Here is an 8,014-nt window from a genome sequence, read left to right as displayed (position 1 = left end):
GTGTTTGGAGCGCAGACTGTTCTTGTGTTCATCAACATACGGGGTCACCAAGGTAGAGTTCTGTAGAACTGTGTAGTGTGCTTGAGACCAAGAATATCCGTCCCTGCATATTATTGAGTCTCTTCCAAGAGTGCCTTTTCCAGTCAGTCTCCCCTCATACCGCGATTTAGGGAGACCTATCTTGTTAAGGCCAGGAATGAAGTCAACACAAAACCCGATAACATCCTCTGTTTGATGGCCCATGGAGATGCTTCCTTCTGGCCTAGCGCGATTACGGACATATTTCTTTAGGACTCCCATGAACCTCTCAAAGGGGAACATATTTTGTAGAAATACGGGCCCCAGGATGACAATCTCGTCGACTAGATGAACTAGGACGTGCGTCATGATATTGAAGAAGGATGGTGGGAACACCAGCTCGAAACTGACAAGACATTGCGCCACATCACTCCTTAGCCTTGGTACGATTTCTGGATCGATCACCTTCTGAGAGATTGCATTGAGGAATGCACATAGCTTCACAATGGCTAATCGGATGTTTTCCGGTAGAAGCCCCCTCAATGCAACCGGAAGCAGTTGCGTCATAATCACGTGGCAGTCATGAGACTTTAGGTTCTGAAACTTTTTCTCTGGAATATTTATTATTCCCTTTATATTCGACAAGAAGCCAGTCGTGACCTTCATACTGAGCAGGCATTCAAAGAAGATTTCTTTCTCTTCTTTCGTAAGAGCGTAGCTGGCAGGACCTTTATACTGCTTCAGAGGCATGCCGTCTTTTTCGTGCAAACGTTGCAGGTCCTCCCGTGCCTCAGGTGTATCTTTTGTCTTCCCATACACGCCCAAGAAGCCTAGCAGGTTCACGCAAAGGTTCTTCGTCACGTGCATCACGTCGATTGAGGAGCGGACCTCTAGGTCTTTCCAGTAGGGTAGGTCCCAAAATATAGATTTCTTCTTCCACATGGGTGCGTGTCCCTCAGCGTCATTTGGAACAACTAGTCCACCGGGACCCTTTCCAAAGATTACGTAGTGTAAATCATTGACCATAGCAAGCACGTGATCACCGGTGCGCATGGAGGGCTTCTTCCGGTGATCTGCCTCGCCTTTGAAATGCTTGCCTTTCTTTCGACATTGATGGTTGGTCGGAAGAAATCGACGATGGCCCAGGTACACATTCTTCCTGCATTTGTCCAGGTATATACTTTCAGTGTCATCTAAACAGTGCATGCATGCGTGGTATCCTTTGTTTGTCTGTCCTGAAAGGTTACTGAGAGCGGGCCAATCGTTGATGGTCACGAACAGCAACGCCTTAAGGTTAAATTCCTCCTGTCTGTGCTCATCCCACGTACATACACCGTTTTCATTCCACAGCTGTAAAAGTTCTTCAACTAATGGCCTTAGGTACACATCAATTTCGTTGCCGGGTTGCTTAGGGCCTTGGATGAGAACTGGCATCATAATGAATTTCCGCTTCATGCACATCCAAGGAGGAAGGTTATACATACATAGAGTCACGGGCCAGGTGCTGTGATTGCTGCTCTGCTCCCCGAAAGGATTAATGCCATCCGCGCTTAAAGCAAACCATACATTTCTTGGGTCCTTTGCAAACTCATCCCAGTACTTTCTCTCGATTTTTCTCCACTGCGACCCATCAGAGGGTGCTCTCAACTTCCCATCTTTCTTTCGATTCTCACTGTGCCATCGCATCAACTTGGCATGCTCTTCGTTTTTGAACAGACGTTTCAACCGTGGTATTATAGGAGCATACCACATCACCTTCGTAGGAACCCTCTTCCTGGGGGGCTCGCCGTCAACATCACCAGGGTCATCTCGTCTGATCTTATACCGCAATGCACCGCATACCGGGCATGCGTTCAGATCCTTGTATGCACCGCGGTAGAGGATGCAGTCATTAGGGCATGCATGTATCTTCTCCACCTCCAATCCTAGAGGGCATACGACTTTCTTTGCTGCGTATGTACTGTCGGGCAATTTGTTATCCTTTGGAAGCTTCTTCTTCAATATTTTCAGTAGCTTCTCAAATCCTTTGTCAGCCACAGCATTCTCTGCCTTCCACTCCAACAATTCCAGTACGGTACCGAGCTTTGTGTTGCCATCTTCGCAATTGGGGTATAACCCTTTTTTGTGATCCTCTAACATGCGATCGAACTTCAGCTTCTCCTTTTGACTAATGCATTGCGTCCTTGCATCGACAATGACCCGGCGGAGGTCATCATCATCGGGCACATCGTCTGGTTCCTCTTGATCTTCAGCAGCTTCATCCGTTGCAGCATCATTGGGCACATCGTCTGGTTCCTCTTGATCTTCACCAGCTCCCCCCGTTGCAGCATCACCGTATTCAGGGGGCACATAGTTGTCATCGTAGTCTTCTTCTTCGCCGTCTTCCATCATAACCCCTATTTCTTCGTGCCTCGTCTAAACATTATAGTGTGGCATGAAACCCTTGTAAAGCAGGTGGGAGTGAAGGATTTTCCGGTTAGAGTAAGACCTCGTATTCCCACATTCAGTGCATGGACAACACATAAAACCATTCTGCTTGTTTCTTCAGTCGCATCGAGAAACTCATGCACGCCCTTAATGTACTCACGGGTGTGTCTGTCACCGTACATCCATTGCCGGTTCATCTGCGTGCATTATATATAATTAAGTGTCCAAATTAATAGAAGTTCATCATCACATTAAAACCAAAGTGCATACATAGTTCTCATCTAACAACATATAGCTCTCCAGAGCATCTAATTAATTAAACCATACATTGAAACTATGTAAAACATTTCAATGCGAAAACAAATGCGATCATAATCGCAACCAAGGTAACAATTGATCCAACGGCATAATGATACCAAGCCTCGGTATGAATGGCATATTTTCTAATCTTTCTAATCTTCAAGCGCATTGCATCCATCTTGATCTTGTGATCATCGACGACATCCGCAACATGCAACTCCAATATCATCTTCTCCTCCTCAATTTTTTTATTTTTTCCTTCAACAAATTGTTTTCTTCTTCAACTAAATTTAACCTCTCGACAATAGGGTCGGTTGGCATTCCCGATTCACATACATCCTAGATAAATAAAATCTATGTCACGTTGGTCGGCATAATTTTCATAAACAATAAATGAACCAATAGTTATAAAGATAATATACATACCACATCCGAATCATAGACAGGACGAGGGCCGACGGGGGCGAATACCAAAACCATCGCACTATATAAGATGCAATAATAAATGTAAGAAAATGATACAAGTATCTATCTAAACATACAAGTAAGAATATTTTTCCTTTCAAAAAGAAGATAAGAACAAGAGGCTCACCACGGTGGTGTCGGTGATGAGATCGGCGCGGGTGATCGACGGCGGTGAAGACGGGGACGGGGCGTGACAGACCGCTAAATCTAGACAAATCTCGAGGAAAATGGAGTTTGGAGGTCGAGCTTCGAGAGGAGAAAGCTTAAGTAGTGTGGCTCGGACATTCCATCGAACACCTCATGTGCATAGGAGGTGAGCTAGAGCACCACAAAGCCCTCTCCCCCTCGGCCAGAAAAACAGAGCACTGTGCTCTGCTCTTGCGCGAGGGGGTATATATAGGCACCTCATTGGTCCCGGTTGGTGACATGAGCCGGGACTAAAGGGGAGCCTTTGGTCCCGGTTCAAGCCACCAACCGGGACCAATGGTGGTGGGCCAGGAGCGAGGCCCATTGGTCCCGGTTCATCCCACCAACCGGGACCAAAAGGTCCAGATGAACCGGGACCAATGGCCCACGTGGCCCGGCCGGCCCCCTGGGCTCATGAACCGGGACCAATGCCCATATTGATCCCGGTTCTAGACTGAACTGGGACTAATGGGCTGACCCGGCCTGGACCAAAGCCCTGTTTTCTACTAGTGTGCGTGTATATCCTCTAGAGCAGAGGGCTCTCGTACCTTTCATACGACTGAAAGTCTCACCATGTAGCACAGGGAAATCCGACGTGGGTAAAGACGCGCGGGCACATCCAGATCGCGGCAACTTCAAGTCGACGAGGACCCCTGCCTCCCTCCTCGAGGCGCCTCTGCCACCCCGGCCTGCCACTGACGCCCCGCGTTGAACCAGCAGCACCAGCCAAAAGTGGTCCGCCACCGGCCTGAGATCCATGCGTGTACCTGAGCAGAGGAGGGAGGGTCCAGCCACCACCTCTGCCAGCCAGCGCCACGGCAGAGAGGGCCGCCCGAAGGAACTAAACGGCCTGCCGCCGCCGCCCCCCCCCCCCGGGGGGGCACACAGCCAGCGCGCCACCTGTCACACCGTCGGGCCAGCGCGCCATTGCCTTTGCGCCAAGCGTCTGCACCACAACAAAACCCAGGGGCATCGCCGTAGTTCACATGCTTAACAACAAAACCCACTAATTGTAAATAAAAGCATCAGTTAGTGTAAATACTATTAATCATTCCTACCTGATCAACGATGCAAACATTTGACAGGCTCGACCTCTATGGCACCATCACAAAGTATAATTAATGAACAGAGAAGCTAAAGGAAGAATACAATACATTAAGACAAAGCAACCCTAGGATTTCTCTGCTCCCATTGCTTAATACGAAAAGCTTAACATAAACCCAAGGACGGGCAACCGCTACTAAACCAGGATCTCCATCTCTTTGAATAAAAGCCATCCTTTCCATCGACCAGCCTACGAGCATCTTCGGTACTATAATGAAGGACGTTGACACTATCTCATTCTACATAGCAGGGGTAATTCCAGAAACATCCTATCTAAAAATCATTTAGACGTAAGTTTCTATAGAAAGATAAGCGGGTGTATAAATGAACTTTCTTATGATACTATGATACTCAGATACTACTCATTGGATGGGACCGGTGGACCATTGATCAATAAAAAGTAGTAAATAAATCCTTTTCTCGTACATACGAGAGATTGCACAGCTCAAAAAAATAAAAAACTTCGACGATGGTGCAACCAACATTCTCCCGGTCTCTTCTGAATTTCAAGCTAGTATATAACTCTGGGTCTTTCCCATCCAAGATAAACCCATAGTTCAAATCAAAAAATGTAAGTAGGTACTAATTTTACAGAAAAAATGACATATCAGGTTCATGCTTCATAGAACCAAATGTAAAGAGTTAGTATTGTACCACATCCAGCACAGGAACAGGCTGATCGCGCGGGACGCGCCGTCCAATTTGTGATTAATCTATAATCCCCAGCCGACCAAGACGCTAATGATAAGTGGCATCATCAACATTGCCTACAAGTACAAACAAAATCTCCATAACTTCTCAGAAAAACGATACGTACCAATAGTCTCATTTATGGCTTGAGCAAGGTGCATATGCAAGTATAAATATTTCAGGGACATGTTAAATGGGAGGGCAGTAGTTCACGTACTCCTACTAAGATATGCTGCTAGCTAGCTGGATAAATTAGATTATCAAAGAGAGAAGCTACAAAGAAGCAACTACAGACAACCGGCTTATTTCGATTTTCGACTGATATCTCCTTAGCTCATCCAAGCCTCCCTCATGTTAACCTCACTCTTTGTTCTCTCCATATTCGAACTTAGGCTTGGGAAGCAACCTGGAATTAAGTTGAGCGAAAAATGAGTGCCTTGCAAGTTTCTCATTCCAAAACCGTGGCACCCGCTTGAATTTCCTAACATCACTCCACACTCAGACACCATGGCGTGACTCATGATCTGGTGCAGATGGATCGTCACTCAATCTCATCTGCAAGTTGCGGCCTGCTCTTCACACCCAGTCTAGCATCTGGTTTTCTCCTCTAGCTTCAGGTGGCATGCGTGTGTATCCTCAGCAGCAGAGGGCTCTCGTACCTTTCAGTAGGCAGCAGAGATGGGTCGGACATGGGTAAAGATCCGCGGCCGCACGCCGTCACAACTTGTTTAGGTCTTTCCTTGCTCCACGACCCAATGAGGTCGATCGGATAAATTATGAATTGCTGGAATTTATCTTCACTTGGAATATGGAAGTTGTAGCAGCGTTGAATCACTCGGCTAGTTGGGTTCCATCTGTTAGGCATTGCTCGGTTGTTTGCGAGCAAAACTCCGAGAGGTTCAAATCCACTAGAGGATTGCGTGATCCCCACTTCCTTATCCAATCCCCATTAATCCCAGCCGCAGGTTCATGCCATTACGTACCGTTCGGTTACCCTAAGTTGTCATTCATATAAAAGCAATGACCATCATACAACACAGATACAACACGACACCACAACACATGCACTCAAGACAAGATACAAGAATGATATCATCCCTTACAACTCCAAGCAAACTACAGAAAGGGACAAAGAGCACCACTTGAAGTCTCCGGAGCCCTCAGCCGTGAAGAGATGAAGCCGTGCATGACGAACGCAAGGCAGCAATTTCAGGAAGGGCACGACACTGCTTGCCTTATTTGTTACCGAATTTAAGATATGAACATGCCTTCTTTGCCAACTCTTGACTTATTTTCTCGGCAACATTGGCATCGTTATGCATGGGTAACCGTAACAAACCAATTCTGCAGGCTTATTCGGTCTTCATGAATTTTGGAGGATTCTTGTAGGTTCTTTTCTCATGGGATTCATTTTCCTATGTCGAACATTTTGTTTCATAAAAATAAGCGTGCTAGATTCCTAAGGATTGTGTACATATTGGTCTGGTTCGTATGGACTTTTAGTATTAGGTGAGACCCCATGAAAAATTCTTAAGGATTGGAGTGGACATTACATCCTAATCCTTTATTTTCCCTATTCCTATTATTTGAGAATCCCGTAAAGCGAATGCACCCTGAATAACAAAATCTTTGGTAGGGTAGGCTTGGGCTCAAACTAAAAATGTATTGGGTTCATTAATTATATTGGACTAACAAAATAGTTTGGATCTTATATGGGAAAATATAGCAAATGCAATCATGAAACATTAGATCTTTGGTGGGAGATGATGTAAGCAAAGTAAAAAATGAACTGTACCCACCGTCCTAGCTACCCTGAAATTGGTCTGCATGCATTACCTTCAAGTACCAAATCTCCATAACTTCTCAGAGAGAAACGATATCCATCAATAGACTGGCTCGAGCAAGGTGCGTATGCAAGTATAAATATTTCCTGGCATGTTAAATGGGTGAGCAGTAATTCACGTACTAAGGTATGCTGCTAGCTAGACTGATAAATAGATTACCAACGAGAAGCTACAAAGAAGTACATAGAACCCGGTTAGTTCGAATGATATGTCCCTAGATAGCTCATCCAAGCCTCCCCCATGTCGAGCTCACTCTTTGTTCTCTCCATGTTCTAACTTAGGTTTGGGAAGCAACCAGGAATTAAGCTTGTTCAATACCAGAATGGTTATTCACCATCTTGTAGTTCATAAAACTGTCCATGATATACTATTCACTGCATGCATCTGTTGCACCGAATGCTAACATCTTGTAGTTCATAAAACTATCCATGATGTACAGTTCATTGTCTACATCTGTTGCACCGAATTTAGCATTCAGTGCATCCAATAGTGCCTTTTCGTCTTGTATGTGCATGTACACATCACATAGATGGTCAGCAAGAACACTCAGAATGCATCCCACAAGTATGGTATCAGCTTCCTGGAACTTTCTCTGATCTTCCTCAGGAATTCCCTCTGGAGCACCAACACTAACGTGAAAAACTTTCAGAGCAATAAGCCAGAGCGTGGACGTCACCTGCCACCTCTTAAAGTGCACACCGGTAAACTTATCCGGCATCGGTGCATCAGCGAATCCAGCCATAGTTAACTCAGAAAATTGCCTACAATCAGGTTTTTGGATTGTTGGAATATTAGGCGAGTTGATGATTAATTTCAGTATATAATCCATGACTATAACAGAAAATAGTATGCAACAATCTAGCAAACTGGATGAACAGAAAAGCATGCACAGCAGCATCACACATGAATCGGCAAGTATAGAGAGAGACATGAGCATATCACAATGGACGTACTGTTCGTTAGCTGCTGGAGGAGCGACG

The sequence above is a fragment of the Triticum urartu genome, chromosome 6 (genome assembly GCF_003073215.2).
Source record: "Triticum urartu cultivar G1812 chromosome 6, Tu2.1, whole genome shotgun sequence".
NCBI lineage: Eukaryota > Viridiplantae > Streptophyta > Magnoliopsida > Poales > Poaceae > Triticum > Triticum urartu.
This window is presented reverse-complemented; position numbering follows the sequence as displayed.